Here is a 19100-nt window from a genome sequence, read left to right on the forward strand (position 1 = left end):
CTGAGAATGTCCTCTGAGGTTTGGCCTTGGAACATTTTTGGATTTCGCTTTCATTTCTCTTTGACTTCAAGTGATGTCCCATCTACTATATATCAACCACGGTGTATTAGTAAGCTGAATATTATTATTATTATTACCATTTATTTATATAGCGCCACTAATTCCGCAGCGCTGTACAGAGAACTCACTCACATCAGTCCCTGCCCCATTGGAGCTTACAGTCTAAATTCCCTAACACACACACACACAGACACACAGACAAGGATTATTACTTAAAGCACCACTAACATTGATCCACAAAGATCAATGTTAGCCCTACCCCTAACATTGCAACCTGTCGTAGAGAGGTGGACACATAATGGATTTATTCGGCTAAGTATAAACACTCAGTTTTTGTATGTATATTTTTCAGCTCAATAATAAAGTTTGCTAACAAGTCTCTTTACTTCCCTATTAACTAAATGTGTCCATCTAAATCTCTTTCATCTCTTTATAGTATGTGAATATATTAGGTGGATGGTTCTTCTCTATGAGCCGGCAGAGTATGACTGACAGTTTTGCAGTCTTGCTCTGCAGAAATGTCCTGTGTAGATAGGTGTATTCATGCAAAGGGGAAAGTATGGTCAGAACAGTCTCAATTTTATGAGCTGTATAAGATTATTTCAGGACATGACCTAAAAGGCTTTAGCTGTCTGTAACGAAGGGGGGAAGGTAAAAATAACTCACTTTTTATCAAAAGTGCAGTGCCATGTAGGGGTAAAACAATGTATTTTATATTCATGCATCATATATGGTGTTTTCAATTTTTTAACTATATTAATACGACAATGGGCAAGACCGGCTCAAACAATTCTAATACTGAGGAATGGAGTATTGGGGATGGCGACAAGGCAATCAATACTTTTCTATGAATATATTTAGCAGGACGTCCACGGCATGTGTGACAATTGCACATTATCTTTTTCACTGTAATAGTTGAAGGCACATTACATTGAAAGATTGCCGTTTTATATACTGTTTTGCAGAGCTGTTTAACAAATAAACCAGATAACATAGGTACTTCCATAGATCACTGGTTAGGTTTAAAAAACAGTTCCCATATAATTGTAACCAAAAGGGACGCTGTCTTTCAAATTCTCTGAACAATATTTCATTTGAACTTGCCAGACAGGCAGCGTTGCTACTTAAAGTTAGCTATTTAAGTTTCTATTTTCACTACCTTTCTAAATAAGCATATATTAGTAAGTTACACCAGTTCTACTTACTTTACCATTGCAGTTGGGCTGGGTTCAGACATTAAACTGATATGCACATATGGCAGAGATCCTGGATGCTGGCTACCCAGTGATCTTCTGGTATGTATCGTGGATTACAATGTGTTGTACTCTAATAGCACAGTATAGTATAGACATGATAAATGTGATGATATAGACCATACTTTGCCTACTTTGGGCAAGTTCTTTCCGGGAGAGGGGCGTGACTGGAGGGCGGGAGGGTTGGGCGTGGCCACCCACGACAAAATGACATTCTCGTTGCGGGGGACGGGGCCAAAATGACGCCATTCACCGCAAATCGCTTCATTTTGGAACAACAGTAGCGGGATGCAGGAGATTTGCCTACTCTTCCCGGAGTCCGTGAGACCGACCCAAATTTCGGGAGTCTCCCGGACATTACGGGAGAGTTGGCAAGTATGATATAGGCTTCCACGTCATAACAAACTCTATGTGTCAGGGGCAGTGGTGGGCTTACCGCCATTGTAGGGTGTGCAGTGGTAACAGGAGGTGAGGCCGCGTGTCCTCCACCTGCAGTTGTTCCTTCACTGTCTATATCTATTATCACATAAGAGCAACGGTGGTAAAGCCGAAACAGGGCTTCACTAAATACGCACAGGCTCTCATGCATACACAGAAGGAAAGAGTGGGGGTCACGGGATTACAGACAGCATCGCATGGCCCCTCTCCAAATTTTGCTATAAAGCCCATCTCCAAATTTTGCTATAGGGCCAAGCAATATATAATTCCGCCCTTGGTCAGGGTAGTGTACATTTGCCAGAATCTGAAAAATCTATCAAAGACTATAATTATGTATGTCAGGGTTAATGTAACTGAAAGTCAGAAATAAAGTTGTGACCCACTTACGCCTCCCAGCACCACCAAAGTAGAGGATCCAGTGAAGGATACAGTAGCAGTTCTACCTGTAAAATAATGTCAAATTCATAGGAGCCAACCGGAGAGTAGGCTGGCAAATCCGATGTCAGGACTGGCAGTGAAAGTTTATAAGCCATAGACAAATACAAGGTCAGGGGAAGACGGTAATATGGAAACTCAAATACACAGTCATCGTCAGCAACAGCAATTTGACAGGCAGCAGAAGTAATCAGGAGTAATACAAACTCAAAGGGAATGATTTCAAGCAAGGATTGAAGAGTTCAACAGGGTTTTCTGTAGTTCTACCCTATGATATAATTTCCGTCAATTAAATATACTAAAAATTAAAGTGGCAATAAACCTTATATTTTAATATAGTATATCTTGCTTTTAAATACAATATATACTGCCTCATTTACAGTTGAACGTAAGTCCATTTGCGCTCAGTAAAAACGAGCCCTGTGTAAAATATGTCACACTTTGTATGTGCTCAATTTGCATCCGTGTCAAAGATAATTTTTACTTACGGCCCCTTGGAGAGGCTGATCAAGGACATTCACGTGGAAATTCAGTACCCTAAGGGCATGGGGGTGCAAGTTAACCACACCTCTTGGAGATGCATCCTAGACTTACATGCATCTTTTAAATGTGCCTGTTAGGAAGCGATGCCACTGGAATACAGACATGGGAACTTAAGCGTACATGCGCATTTTTGCATTTACAGAAAAGGCGCGTCTTAATTCTCAGCTTCAAGTAGTCTTTCGATTCTCAAGGAAGTACGATGACTTGCAACTTTCAATGAATATATATTTATACATAGATTACATAAGTGCAGATTTTTAATAGAAAAAGCAGAAGTAGTTTTAGTGTTTAATGCCATATTCTGACTCTGTCTATTCTCTCTGGAGGACATATATATATAAAATATATGCTTTGCTATTGTTTCTAATCAGTTATATAGTTCTGGTTCCTTTCAGAGGAGGCATTCTAGACATATCTTCCCATCAAGTTAATGGGAGGTATATTCAGTAGATGTACACTGACAATCCGCATAATCTGAAGCAGTACTGACATACACAGCTGTAGGGCAACGAGATGCTTAATAGCACAATCGACAGGATAAGACCCGTAGAGTTGCGCTATGAATTGTTTAGTCCAATATTTTGCTTTTTATTGTTTATGGAACTACACAGATGTAGGGCATTTATTTCACCCATATTTTAGCTGAATAACAAATCCTCTTTTTATTAAAAATTTTGCAAAATAATTATCCAAATCCAGACCCCTCATTAAATGTATGCGGAAAGCATTAATGTTCCAAATGCTGATATATGTCTTTACAACATTATGTTTGAAAAGTAATTTCTTAGCAAAAATAGCTGGAACCAGATAGACACATTTTACAGTTGAAGGTTTATAATGTAAGTCTACCATTACACCTGTAGAGATGCCGACATTGCGGCAGCTACAGAAAAACGCCTCGATTGCCTTCGAGACGAGGAATAAGGGGGACACAGTCGCTGCGATGGACGCCGTTAAATACATCGCTGGACTACAGGGCAATGATCTGATCATACGCGATTTGTAAGAGACACTAAGGGCTAGATTTACTAAGCTGCAGGTTTGAAAAAGTGGGGATGTTGCCTATAGCAACCAATCAGATTATAGCTGTCATTTATTTAGTACCTTCTACAAAATGACAACTAAAATCTGATTGGTTGCTATAGGCAACATCCCCACTTTTTCAAACCCGCAGCTTAGTAAATCTAGCCCTAAATCTCCTCTCTGAGAGGATTGTTACCTGAGATAATGATGATTTTAATGAAGGAGTTATAGAGCATTTGAAAAAATATCTCATTAAATGTGACGCTATTAAACCTGTCGTATATGTGATATAGAAGATACATAAAACACCAGCATTAAGCAACAGTATTATAAAGGTCATGGGCCTGATTCATTAAGGAACTTAGGCAAGAATTTTTTTACTTAAGTCTCCTGGACAAAACCATGTTACAATGCAAGGGGTGAAAACTAGCTTTCTATTTTGCACATAAGTTAAATACTGTCTGTTTTTTCATGTAGCACACAAATATCAACTTTAAATTTCAGTGTATAAATAAGCTATCAAGTATTTGTGTGTTACATGAAAAAAACAGACAGTATTAAACGTATGTGCAAAATAGAAAACTAATTTTCACCCCTTGCATTTTAACATGGTTTTGTCAAGGAGACATAAGTAAAAAATTTCTTGCCTTAGTTCCTTAATGAATCAGACCCCATGTGTGTTTCTGAAAGCTACAATGCCTTTATAATACTGTGACAGGATGGACCTCCTATGCCACCCTGTTTGTGTGTTGCTGGGTACCGGTTGGGCTTACCATGCCACTGTCTCCTTTTCTTTATTTAAATAAATGTGTCCTCTAACCGCACTAGGAGGGGCCTGCTGCCACCACTAGGCTCCTTCACCGGGACCTAGAACCGCTTCCTTCTGGGTAGATCTTGCTGCTAGTGTACCCCCTCTCTGGGCACCTACGCTGGTACCCCAGACCTCTTGCCTTCAGATCTGAGTTGCTGTGGATGGTTTCCCCTGGCCTATCACACTGGCCAGAGCTGCTCTGTTGTGGGCAGAGCTGTGGTACTAGACGCTGGGTACCAACCTCAGAACAGCCGGATAACGGATTAGATTTGGTCTAATCTGCAGGTCACAGGAATTACAGCAGGTAGGTAGTCGACAAAGCAGGATCTTGAAGTAGTGATGTTTATTAGCTCATGTGTCCTAATAAGGACAGTTAGACTAGTTTGTGGTACTAGTGATTTCCAGAAAGGTACAGATGGAATATTACTCCATTACATGGTCAAACAGTGTGCTTTTTATACAGATTTACACAGATACCCTGACTGGAGGTAATACAGTCTCCTGCCCCTCTAACCAATCCAGGTGCTTCATGCAGCCTGCACATAAGCCTGGAGGGGTGTGACACCTTTTTACATTGCTGCTAGCGGCACCACAATGTCTGAGGTTTTATATTTAATGCTTACCATCAGGATATAGCATTCTCTCTAATCTTGCTTTTAACACAATTTAACTTGCAAGTTCACATTAATCTATGATCACTTTTATTCTGAAACTCCCACACATAGGAAGACTATAAGCTAGTCTAATTACCCCCATCCCCCCTGTGCTTTCAGGCTCAACAGACGTGTTGGTTATTCATTAACTTGAGATTGCCTGTCTCCAGATAGTTGCAAAAACACATCCCCTCCACTCATATGCTTACTTGGGGCTTCCTATAGAAAAGTTACGAAACCCAAGCATGACATACTGTCTCTGAAATCAATACATTTCTATACAAATCACATACCAATATAAAAAAAAAGACATTTGCAATCATGTAAAATAGCGCCTGTACCACTAATTTGAGTGATCCAGCCACAAATATTGTTTCATATTCATTTTAAAATTTTAAAAACACTTGAGCCTAACCAGTATACAATGAATTGAATTCTGCATGATGCACTTTACAGAATTTCTAATCTTTAAATAGAGCTGGAACAAGACATTGTCCATTTTTTCTGTTCTGTGTTTGGTTGGGACCTATTGGGAGAAGTCCAGGAAGGAACAAAAATGATAGGAGATTTCGTGCAGAACACTTAACGCAAATCCCACATCCACATGCGGAAATTGTCAAATATTCCACTGGACAGTTGGGATATGTTTGCTCATCACTACGTGTAATAGGGCTCCACATAGATAGAAGACTACAGGGCAGCATTATAATAAAGCTTCATGGGGGTATTACTGTGCGCGCTAGGAGGCATGTGCACCAGTGATGAACTCTAACTGCGTCACATTACAAACATCTATGCGCATTCGAGAGGTGCCTCACGCTTGTTCCAGTCCACCAAAAACCTGTATAATACCATCATATATGATGTACCTGATTCATTTTCGGACGTGAATCCCGTTGCGCGCCGTATCCTGCGTGAACTTGCTCTGCGCACACTCAGTAACAGACTTTACGCCAGTGAATGCAATTCATCTCCAAATGCAAATCACACTTCCGAATGCCTACCGTTTGAAGGGGGTGGGAAATATACAATCTAAAAATGCATTTTATCTACAGTAGGCATTAATAACATCCTGATTTTTGTATTACATGACGAATAAAAAAAAAAATAATGCAATTTAGTATATATTTTGTAATGGTGCTTTAAATTATAGACAATAGAAAAATGAGTACTAGAATGTGATTGGTTGCTATGGATATAACAAACTTTTTCCCATAGTTGCCTACTCTCCCGGAATGTCCGGGAGACTCCCGAATTTTTCTCAGTTCTCCCGGACTCCCGAGAGAGCAGGCAAAAATCCCGGATCCAGCGTCTCCCCGTTGTTGTAGATGGTGGGGGCGGGGCTAACCGCGGCATCGTGGTCCCGCCCCCTGCTGCGATTGGCCAGACTGTCTCATGATTGACAGGGGGCGGAGCCAAACGGCGCATCCCCGCGTGGCCACGCCCCCTCAACGGACCCCCTCCCGGACGGCTGTCTTTAAAAGTTGGTAAGTATGCTTTTTCCTCAACACCAATTTCCAGAAACGTTTCTCATTGTCCCTGTCTTTTAATATGTCTATGCTATTATTGTGCTAGACTGATGGGAGCAGACATCTGCTTATTTACAACAGTGTTGCTCTAGTTTGGCTTCCAATCCTACAAGTACAATACACCAGTATATAGGGCAGAGAGCCGCAGCTTGCTGGAGATGCGTCCTTTCACCTTGGAGGCTGGTTTGCAGTAGAATAATGAGGGTTTGCTGTGGATCGGGAATCAGTAATGTCTTTTTCCAGATGGGAGGGAGCTCCCAGCTGTGTTTCACACAAGTTATCAGGAGGAGGGAGAGCAGAGACTTGCAGGATACGACTCTATTGGAGAGAACACCAGCTGCTTCTCTGTTATCCCATGTAACACAAAGTGCCCGAGGTCTCTCTGTGCTCTGAGATAATAACTGTAACATCATCAGCAAATCTGAACCAATCAGAACTGGATGGCTGCTGATACAATGTATTTACATAGTGGTCCTTGCTGTACGCTGTGTGTGAGACAGAGCTGTCTGCACAACATACATTTGTTACGCTACAATAATCCTGCAAAATGTATACATCGCTGCTATACAATGGTGCCACAGCTGAAATCTGCAGGCTAGTTGTCTATACACTGCTTGTAATATTGTATCTGGAAGGAGGGATCTTAAACTGGGCACACTCCTTGGTATACCCACACATGAATGCTGACAAGTCCCCCAGATTGTTTGCTGCAAACAGCGCATTGTGAGGCTGTCTTGTTACTAGGCGCCATTGTGCAAAATCAGAATCGCAGTTTATGCCAAATTTGGGGATATATTTACTAAACTGCGGGTTTGAAAAAGTGGAGATGTTGCCTATAGCACCCAATCATATTCTATTTATCATTTATTTAGCGCACTCTACAAAATGACAGCTAGAATCTGATTGGTTGCTATAGGCAACATCTCCACTTTTTCAAACCCGCAGTTTAGTAAATATACCCCTTGATGTCTTTTCCTAACTTAAGTAAAAAATTAAAGCATATACTTTTGGAGATAGCAGATTACTGTTACAATGTAAATGTTATTATCAGTTACTGTTACTACAGGAAAGATACAGTTGTCAGGATTGAATGTGAAGAGAAATGCCAATTTGTGCATCTGAAATGCGTGGGGTGTTTCCTAATGCTGCCTATACAAGGATAGGGGTTCCCATCCTATGTGTTATTTTTGGTTTGTAAACGTCAGAAGCAAATGGGGGGTTCTGTAGGTCAATGGTTGCGATTTAAGTCAATATAGTAAAATATCTCCCTATTCAGACTATTGGTTAAAGTTGCAGCTGGTGTACAAAATATAAAGCTTTTGTTTATTAGTGGAAAAGAATGTTGTACAATTAGATAGGTAAAGGAAATAAAACAAATTACCGAAAGCTGGTCAATAAGTTTGCAAGCATAATAGTTCATAATTATGTTTAAAATAAGGTCTTTTAGGTAGTTTCAGTAGTATCCATAGACTTTGACTGGAAATTGTATAAGGTCCTGTGGTTTTGGTAAAGACCTGGGGGCTCAGTGTGGATTCTTCAGGGACTGAGTACTAGAGACTATTTTTATCCTTTGTATATTTAGAAAATTTAAGTGAAAATGGGATCTGTGTGAGAGTAAAAAGTGAATTTATTTAGATAAAACCATATTAATGACTTATATTTCAGTCTTAAAAGTTGTCTCAAGTGATGACAGTTGTGAGTGTGGCATCGGCAGTGTCTTTTGGCTGCTGGAGAGTGGGGAGCCCCCCCCCTCCCTCCCTCGCACACACCCCACTGTTCTCCTTCGTTGTATTGGTCTTGCGGCGGTTGAGCAGATTGCAGCTGCTTTCGGTAGCCCAGAGGTATCCCGTATCATGCTCACTGGTGTAACACAGTGTCAGAGTAACAAATGCGTTTCGCTTGCTTTCAGTTTACTTTCTCAGGGAAATATGCATATATTAATGTTCCCTTAATTAGTTGACGAGGGTTGTGCTAATTGTCCAAGGTTGATTGTTAATTGATTCTTTAATTGCTTTTTTGAAACTCTGTTCCCTGACCTCAAAGGGGCAGTTGTAAATGTCTAACAGTATGTGACAAAGTATAATACGTTATAGAACAAGTAAAAGAAAAATGCAGAATGTGGGATATATTATGGATCTGAATTTAATGCTCTTGCTATATAGCTGATGCTTATTCGTTTTAGATGTTAGTACATTTAAACCAGGGCTTTTAATGATTACATAGATTTAAAGTTGAGACATATCCTTTGATATCAGTATCAAACAGGGCCGGACTGGGACTAAAAATCAGCCCTGGCATTTAAAGTACACAGGCCCACCTTAGTTCTAGCAAAAGAGAAAATATGTACCGCCGCGCAGCGGCGGCGCCGAACAGGGCATGACCTCATTGTGTTGTGGGTGTGGCCAACATGGGGCATTGATACATACATTATAATAATACATTACATTCATCATGCTCTCCCAGCCACATCACGCCATCCCCCCAGACACATTATGACACCCCCAGCCCACTGTACTTATATATCTTTCTGGTGTTGCTGACATCCATAAGGGTGGGAACTTCCTGTAGAGTGAGCAGGGAAGCTCTTTGTCTCACGAGATTACCAAATCTTGTGATACTTAGAGTTGCTACTGTTTGTTTTTCCCAGTTAGCCACACTGTTTGTTTGCCCCAGTTAGCCACACTGTTTGTTTGCCCCAGTTAGCCACACTGTTTGCTTGCCCCAGTTAGCCACACTGTTTGCTTGCCCCAGTTAGCCCAACTATTTGCTTGCCCCAGTTAGCCACACTGTTTGCTTGCCCCAGTTAGCCACACTGTTTGCTTGCCCCAGTTAGCCACACTGTTTGTTTGCCCCAGTTAGCCACACTGTTTGTTTGCCCCAGTTAGCCCCACTGTTTGCTTGCCCCAGTTAGCCACACTGTTTGATTGCCCCAGTTAGCCACACTGTTTGCTTGCCCCAGTTAGCCACACTGTTTGCTTGCCCCAGTCAGCCACACTGTTTGTTTTCCCCAGTTAGCCCAACTGTTTGCTTGCCCCAGTCAGCCACATTGTTTGTTTGCCCCAGTTAGCCACACTGTTTGTTTGCCCCAGTTAGCCACACTGTTTGCTTGCCCCAGTTAGCCACACTGTTTGCTTGCCCCAGTTAGCCACACTATCTGCTTGTCCCAGTTAGCCACACTGTTTGCTTGCCCCAGTCAGCCACACTGTTTGCTTGCCCCAGTTAGCCACACTGTTTGCTTGCCCCAGTTAGCCACACTGTTTGCTTGCCCCAGTCAGCCACACTGTTTGTTTGCCCCAGTTAGCCCAACTATTTGCTTGCCCCAGTTAGCCACACTGTTTGTTTGTCCCAGTTAGCCACACTGTTTGCCCCACTATTACTTACATACACAGACACACTATTACACACACATACACACAAACAGACACTTACCTTTTTTCATCTAGCAGCAGCACTGTGCGCGCTGTCCGGCAGACGGAGAATCAGTGACAGCCGCCTATGCGAGTAATCACATGGGATGGCATCACCCCTGTCAGGTGATGCCGTCCCATGTGATTGCTCGCATAGGCGGCTGTTACTGATTCTCCGTCCGCCGAGCAGCGCGCACAGTGCTGCTGCTCGGCGGACATGCGGACCGGCCCATCTGGCCATCGGCCCTTCTGGCATTTGCCAGAAGTGCCAGATGGCCAGTCCGGCCCTGGTATCAAAGGACAATGTAAACATCCCCAATGGTAAAATACATTGAAATAAACAGATTTATTATTTTAGCTTTATTAACTTATTGAAGGGAAAACTTTAAGATCTGTTTGGACAATAATATCTGTGGTTCTGATAACTGTATAGTTACATTCCTAATTCCAAATAAACATTTAGAGATTGCGGCAAGTGCGCATTTTGTAAATCCACTTTGCTCTGATTGGTTGCTAGGGGCAACGCCACCCCTGTCTTGTACCAGATATCATCTTTTGTAAAATTATGTAGAACATCAAAGTAGGATTTTCTAACGTTACATTATCTGGGGCCCAGTTATCAAGCCCTAAAGCTTGTGGAAACTGCTTTTTCCGCATGGTTTAGACAGCTTTAAATAAAATGGCTATTTGACAAAAGCCTAACACAGAAGATATCTCCTGCGTAAAGGCAAAGTACCAGATAATACCACAGTCCCCATAATACTGGGGACTGCGGTGCGGGCAAATAAATCAAGTACCGAAAAGCGTAGCTTGACCCCAATAGCTAACGGCATCTGAAGATGTAGAGCTAGATTTACTAAACTGCGGGTTTGAAAAAGTGGAGATGTTGCCTATAGCAACCAATCAGATACTAGCTTTCATTTATTAGTGCATTCTACAAAATGACAGCTAGAATCTGATTGGTTGCTACAGGCAACATCTACACTTTTTCAAACCCGCAGTTTAGTAAATACACCCCGTAGTCCCGGTATGAGATAGCAGGGTCATTACGTATGTATGTTATTGTCAGTTACAGTTTCCATAGGAAATACACAGTAGTTAAGATTTACTCGCTGCTTAGGATCATATGTGGAATAGAGAATCTGTGACACTCTTAACCCAGTACAGTAAATTTTCCTGCGTGTAAATGGATATTTATAGAACGTTTGCATTAGTTTAACCACCTTTTCTTCTTACATCATGTTACAATGTGTATATGTGGCTTAATTAATGTCTGGAATCTGCTTAGTGTTGAGATGGATTGTCTGGGTCAGTACTGGCCCATTAATAACTAGGGATCTTTAGTGACCGGACTGTATCTCTGTGTTTCACTGTTACTGAATATAACGTCTTAACCCCTTTTTGTAATCAAGTACATTTTACAGGTTATGGAAAAGATCTAAAAGAAATAAGAAATAATGCACTTGTCATTTCAAATGTTTTTATATTCATGCAAAAGTCGCTTCAGAAATATGCACTAATTGAATTGTTTAACTGCCCAACGTCATAGAAAAACGTATAAGCTCCTTTGGATTTCAGTATCATCTCTATGCAGATGATACACAAATCTATCTATCCTCTCCTGATCTCTCACTGTCTTTCTGCCATTTCATCTTGGATGTCTTCTCAACAACTCAATCTTTCAAAAAGTTAATAATATTCCCGCCCACCAACAGAAGTTACCTACCTGACATTTTTATTTCTGTTGAGAACATGACCATAAATCCCACCGCGCAAGCTCGCTGCCTATGTGTGATCCTTGACTCAGAACTATCCTTTGTTCCCCACATTGACTCTATATCTAAATCATGTTATATACATCTAAAAAACATTTCCAGAAATGCACATATCTCACACAAGACACTGCAAAAACCTTAAATCTTGCACTCATCATCTCCCACATCGACTATTGTAATTCCCTGCTTACTGGTCTTCCCAAAGTCAGACTTGAACCCCTACAATCTATTTTGCATGCAGCGGCTAGATAGACTTTCTTTGCAAATCGTTCTTCCTCTGCTGAGTCACTCTGTCAGTGTCTATATTGGCTGCTTGTATTTTTCAGAATCCAATGCAAAATATCTCCACTAACATACAACAAAATTGCACCAACATACATCTCCTCACTTGTCTCAAAATCTCTCCCAACTGGACACCTTCGTTCTGCACAAGATCTGCGTCTCTCTTCCACTCTCATCACATCCTCCCATTCCCGGTTACAGGACTTTTTTCGGGCAGCAGCCACTCTGTGGAATTCCCTCCCTCGCACCACAGGACTTTCCTCTAGTCTTCAAAACTTCAAGCATTCTCTGAATACCCACCTCTTCAGGCAAGCTTATAATATTCCTCAACCAGCATGTTAATCTCGCTAGGTTACCCTATTTCTACCCTCTACAAAGTTGGCACAAGGCAATATTACTGTGTGACTGGATCATACAGCCCACTAAGCACTTTTTGCCTTTGCATTCTAACTGGTCCAATGTGCAATATGTAGCACTTACACTCATGTATCAAACTGCCATTGTCCCATAGATTGTAAGCTTACAAGCAGGGCCCTCTTACCTCTCTGTCTGTATGTATTACCCAGTATTGTTTTATTACTGTGATTTCTCCCAATTACAAAGCACTACGGAATATGCAAACGCTAAGTAAATTAATGTTAACGATGATGATTCTATATGCTATATGTGTAGTTCATTAGTTAATTGGCTCATTAAGGAGCACAAGTTAGTTTACACGTGTGTGTGTGAATGAGACATGCTAAATTTTAACTTGTAGAGAACTCCATCACACAAGGCAGAGGCATATCTAGGAATAGCATCATTCTGTAGGGGCCCATCCCTAATCCCCCCCCTCACATAACACCCCCCTGTGACAGCCATGGATATTAGTCTAGGTACTCTGCACTTAGATGCTGTGACTGGCACATAGCTGACAGCGTGACCTCTAAGTTCCTGGCACACAGACATTGATTTGTTCTGTGAATGCTTTTGACAGTGTTCGTGTGTCAGGATTTTAGAGCTTATGCTGTTAGCTATGTGCAGGGAAGCAGAATGTAGACGTGTACAGCTCCCCAGGCCGGTATACACAAGCGCACAAAGGGCCCATAAGTCTCACCGGGCCCCATGTGCCTCTGGGCCCTATAAACAGCCACGAGAGCTATTATTTTGTCCCTGAAACAAGGACTTGAATATACATTTAAACCAGAAACTGGTTAAATACATGAACTGTGTTGTGATAATCGTCCTTTTTACAGAGAGTCAAACTTATTGCGGCAGTTGTACATTTCAGACACATTTTGTCAGAAGAGGAAACGATGGTTAGGAAAAGTTTCAGATACATTGAAACAAAGACAATGTTGGCAATCCGCATGGCTGCTCTGTATAATGCTGGATCAGAGATAAATAGTATCAAAATGTGGTCTGTACCATTCATTGAAGGAATTACATAGACTGCAGGAAACCACGTGTGTGCGGAATCTATGTCCAACTGATTCACAATGGAATAGTGATGTCACTGAGGTATATAATGACCCCTTATTCACTAAAGTGCAAATACAGATATTATCACTACTGTGCACTATAGTGGCAATGTCTGTGTTTGCAGCACTTATAAAATAGTAATGCTGAGACTATTGGAGCCTGAAGTCAGAGTGACAGGGGGTCCTCTATTTATTGACTTTGGTTCAATGTGTTAGTTAGATGACATAGGACCATACATAGACGTTGTCATAGGACAATACATAGATGTTGACGCAGGACCATACATAGATGTTGACGCAGGACCATACATAGACGTTGTAGGACCATACATAGACGTTGTAGGACCATACATAGACGTTGACATAGGACCATACATAAACGTTGACGTAGGACCATACATAGACGTTGATTTAGGACCATACATAGATGTTGACGTAGGACCATACATAGACGTTGTAGGACCATACATAGACGTTGACATAGGACCATACATAGACGTTTACGTAGGACCATACATAGACGTTGACATAGGACCATACATAGATGTTGACGCAGGACCATACATAGATTTTGACGCAGGACCATACATAGACATTGACGTAGGACCATACATAGATGTTGACGCAGGACCATACATAGACGTTGTCATAGGACCATACATAGACGTTGATGTAGGACCATACATAGATGTTGACGCAGGACCATACATAGACGTTGACATAGGACCATACATAGACGTTTACGTAGAACCATACATAGACGTTGACGTAGGACCATACATAGACGTTGAGGTAGGACCATACATAGATGATGACTCAGGACCATACATAGACATTGTAGGACCATACATAGACGTTGACATAGGACCATACATAGATGTTGACGTAGGACCATACATAGACGTTGACGTAGGACCATACATAGACGTTGACGTAGGACCATACATAGACGTTGACGTAGGACCATACATAGACGTTGATGTAGAACTATACATAGACGTTGTAGGACCATACATAGTTGTTGACATAGGACCATACATAGATGTTGACGTAGGACCATACATAGACGTTGACGTAGGACCATACATAGACGTTGAGTTAGGACCATACATAGATGTTGACGCAGGACCATACATAGACGTTGTAGGACCATACATAGTTGTTGACATAGGACCATACATAGATGTTGACGTAGGACCATACATAGACGTTGACGTAGGACCATACATAGACGTTGAGTTAGGACCATACATAGATGTTGACGCAGGACCATACATAGACGTTGTAGGACCATACATAGATGTTGTAGGACCATACATAGACGTTGACATAGGACCATACATAGATGTTGACATAGGACCATACATAGACGTTGACGTAGGACCATACATAGACGTTGACGTAGGACCATACATAGACGTTGATGTAGGACCATACATAGACGTTGATATAGGACTATACATAGACATTGTAGGACCATACATAGTTGTTGACGTAGGACCATACATAGACGTTGACGTTGGACCATACATAGACGTTAACGTTGGACCATACATAGACGTTGACGTAGGACCATAAATAGACGTTGACGAGCATCATACATAGACGTTGATGAAGGACCATACATAGACGTTGATGAAGGACCATACATAGACGTTGATGAAGGACCATACATAGACGTTGACGTAGGACCATACATAGACGTTGACGTAGGACCATACATAGACGTTGATGTAGGACTATACATAGACGTTGTAGGACCATACATAGTTGTTGACGTAGGACCATACATAGACGTTGACGTTGGACCATACATAGACGTTGCCGTTGGACCATACATAGACGTTGACGTAGGACCATAAATAGATGTTGACGTAGCATCATACATAGATGTTGATGTAGGACCATACATAGACATTGATGAAGGACCATACTGGAATGCACACAGAGGAATCATTTCAGGGTTATTTTTTTGTTGCTTATCACAGCAATCGCCAATGGACTTATACGTCCAGGCTTTCCATGTTGTGGAGAGATGGTCCACTTTTTGGTTCCGAGTAACCCCACACCTTATTTTTATCAACTATTTTATAGGCTTTCGAACTGAGTATCTGCCTTTTAAATTCTACATAACTACACCAATTAGTATAATTGTATTTTTTTTTAAGTAAATTGTGCTTTATGTAAACTCGTATCTGACAGTGTGCTGAGATGACTAATCTGTAAGCGTCCATCTTTGGACACCTGGACATACCAAAACTTCTAAAAAGGAAAAGTGGAGGTGTTTCTCTTAGCAGCCAATTAGATTCCAGATGTCATTTTCTAGATAATTGACTTTTTGTGTTTAGAAGTTTTAGTAAATTTACCCCCCTATCTTAGGTGAAGATTTAACTGTCAACATTTTATAAATAGTTAACAGCTAAGATGTCATCCAAATCCATCCAGTAGAAGGTCCAGAACAGGCTCTCTGGGTCAAAGTTCTGCCCAGCGTACACCAATGGGAGGTCATAACGGGACACTACTCCCCTAAATCCTGGCCAGGGTCCAACTGGACCACTGCGCATTGGTTTCATCCCAATCGGTGCAGGGGTGTCCGAATGCATAACCGGAAAGACAAACAAAAAGACCAATGTTTTTTATATATAAAATATATTTTTTAGATAATGCTGTTTAGTAAACAGACACGTGTACGTAATACACTGGAGATGTGTGACAATGTGCGACGGCACCGTATCCTGCTCTTAATTCTCCTAGTCCAGATACTGCAAAACTCTACTACAATAATCAATCTGATAAAACACAATTCTAGTGGCAGAAAGGAGAGGACTGTCTATGGAAACCTGCAAGACAGAAGGAGCCTATACATGCAATTTACAGTAAAATCACAAACACATTATATTAAAACAAGGACTTTTCAAGGTGACTATTGGGCTGTTTTAAGTGCATTTCACTATAGTCAGGGTCCCTGTTATATTCAAGCAGGAGATGGGGTGGGAAGACTGTGGCCAATCAGAGCATTAGACTGTCAGGAGCAGCACAAAATATTTCAGCTTCTGTGCATCAATATGACAGCAAGTTTGAAGTGGGAGGGGCTATGACAACACGCAACCAATCCAAGCATCTAACCATTGACAACAGCCTAGAAAACTGATATAAGGATTCTATCGAAAGAATTTGCTGGGCTGGCTGATACATTGTATCCCGGGATCAGGGATCTCAGCTCTGCAGCCAAATAGGAACATTTTAAAGGAAAAAAACTGTGGGACTGTCCCCGGGGGTCCCTGCCCCCCAGCCCAGCCAGTACCTGGGTTCTGAACGATTGGGGTATCAAGAGAACCTCTATGTGAAATTAAATTTTTACATCCAAATTGTCTGGCTATTCATGAAAATATATCAGTTTATTTCTCACCTTCTGCCAGATTTATTCCCCCTTTTCACCTTGAGAGAAAAGTGTTTCACATTTTATTGAAGTGTGAACTTTCCTTTTACTGATACAAAGTTTTTCTGCACATTAAATAAAACAGAGAATCAAACACATTTCTGCCCTGTAATCATCCCTGGCACTAAAAGAGTTAATTAGCAGCAAAGTAAATGGTATTTAACAAAGAGTGAAACCTGGCGGATTGTTTTTATTACAGATGTAAATTATGTCTTTTAGTTGTTGTTATGAGAGGAGCTGTGGAATTAATTTTCCTTCTTATGTGTTTTGCTTATTGTTGTGTAGATACCTTTAGATAACACATCTAAGATTCATGGCGACATTATAAATGCAGGGAATGGAGTTCGATTCCTTTTCTGTTTGTTGATGTTTGCTGATATCTATGTTTTAAAATAAAGCGATAGCGCATTAAATTGAGACATCGCTATGTTTGGACCATGTTTATTTTATATTTGAATGTTTAAAGAAAATCTATTTTAAACGCAAAAATAATATACATATTTGTAAGATGTTGTTTTTGTCTCAAAAGACCTTTTATGGTTTGAATGATCGTGAAGCGGCCAAATCATAGGAAAATATATTCCAGGGCAGCTGAGCTGAAGATTGATCCACAGTTAAAAAGACTGTCAGCTGGTTGTACATAGACTGAGGGTCTGATGCTGCAGATAATCTCCTGTTTCAAGAAAAAAAATATGATCCATTCACTTAAGTTTGATTAGAACACAAATATCCTGTTGGATGAAGCCTGAAAGTGTAAATTTTGTGGATCCTTTGAATCTGTAACAGTGCACTTACCTGCTGCTCAGACCCAATCTGTAACAGAGCACTTACCTGCCGCTCAGACCCAGTCTGTACCAGTGCACTTACCTTCTGCTCATACCCAATCTGTAACAGTGCACTTACCTTCTGCTCATACCCAGTCTGTAACAGTGCACTTACCTTCTGCTCATACCCAGTCTGTAACAGTGCACTTACCTGCTGCTCAGACCCAGTCTGTACCAGTGCACTTACCTGCTGCTCAGACCCAGTCTGTACCAGTGCACTTACCTGCTGCTCATACCCAGTCTGTAACAGTGCACTTACCTTCTGCTCATACCCAGTCTGTAACAGTGCACTTACCTTCTGCTCAGACCCAGTCTGTACCAGTGCACTTACCTGCTGCTCATACCCAGTCTGTAACAGTGCACTTACCTTCTGCTCATACCCAGTCTGTAACAGTGCACTTACCTGCTGCTCAGACCCAATCTGTAACAGTGCACTTACCTGCTGCTCATACCCAGTCTGTAACAGTGCACTTACCTTCTGCTCATACCCAGTCTGTAACAGTGCACTTACCTTCTGCTCATACCCAGTCTGTAACAGTGCACTTACCTTCTGCTCAGACCCAGTCTGTACCAGTGCACTTACCTGCTGCTCAGACCCAGTCTGTACCAGTGCACTTACTTGCTGCTCAGGGTACCTTCAGGATAGTAAAGACTTGAAGTTTTTGGGCTCTGTGGATGGAAATATAGAGTATGTTCTCTTGCACATGCAAGTTTGGAAATGGGTAGATAGTGGATCATCATGAGTACATTAACACATTTGAATATAATTGGTATATTTATAGTCCCAAAATCACCTCTGAACAATTCCTACACAAACTTATCAGTTGCAATAAAATGTATCAGAACTCCCACGCTGTTGTCTAAGATCTGACACTTAATGCCTAAGGGATAATCACTCTCACCATCGTTCTGTGTACTTTCCCCTGTAGCTATTTCCATCCTCATCTCCACAGGTCATATACACTTCACCATAGGTCCATTGTCCCTCTCTCCTTCTAGACGTGGAATCACACTCAAGGTTTGGTTCCCTTTGCTCTTGCTCATTATTAATGATTAATTTGGCAGTGTCGGGCTTGGTGCGCTTGGATCCAGCATACCACTCATGGTGCGCGCTTGGCTCTTGGTAGTTGCTCCATTGGGTCTCTGCCTCTCTCGATGGCTCTCTCAG

At 41.4% G+C, this 19100-nt stretch overlaps 1 protein-coding gene across 1 annotated transcript in view; it reads left to right on the forward strand.

The window, feature by feature from the left end:
* The window catches only part of ADCYAP1R1 (ADCYAP receptor type I), a 178959-nt gene that overhangs the window by 116722 nt on the left and 43137 nt on the right, over positions 1-19100 (forward strand). The window lies entirely within an intron of this gene.

The sequence above is a fragment of the Mixophyes fleayi genome, chromosome 5 (genome assembly GCF_038048845.1).
Source record: "Mixophyes fleayi isolate aMixFle1 chromosome 5, aMixFle1.hap1, whole genome shotgun sequence".
Classification (NCBI taxonomy): Eukaryota; Metazoa; Chordata; class Amphibia; order Anura; family Limnodynastidae; genus Mixophyes; species Mixophyes fleayi.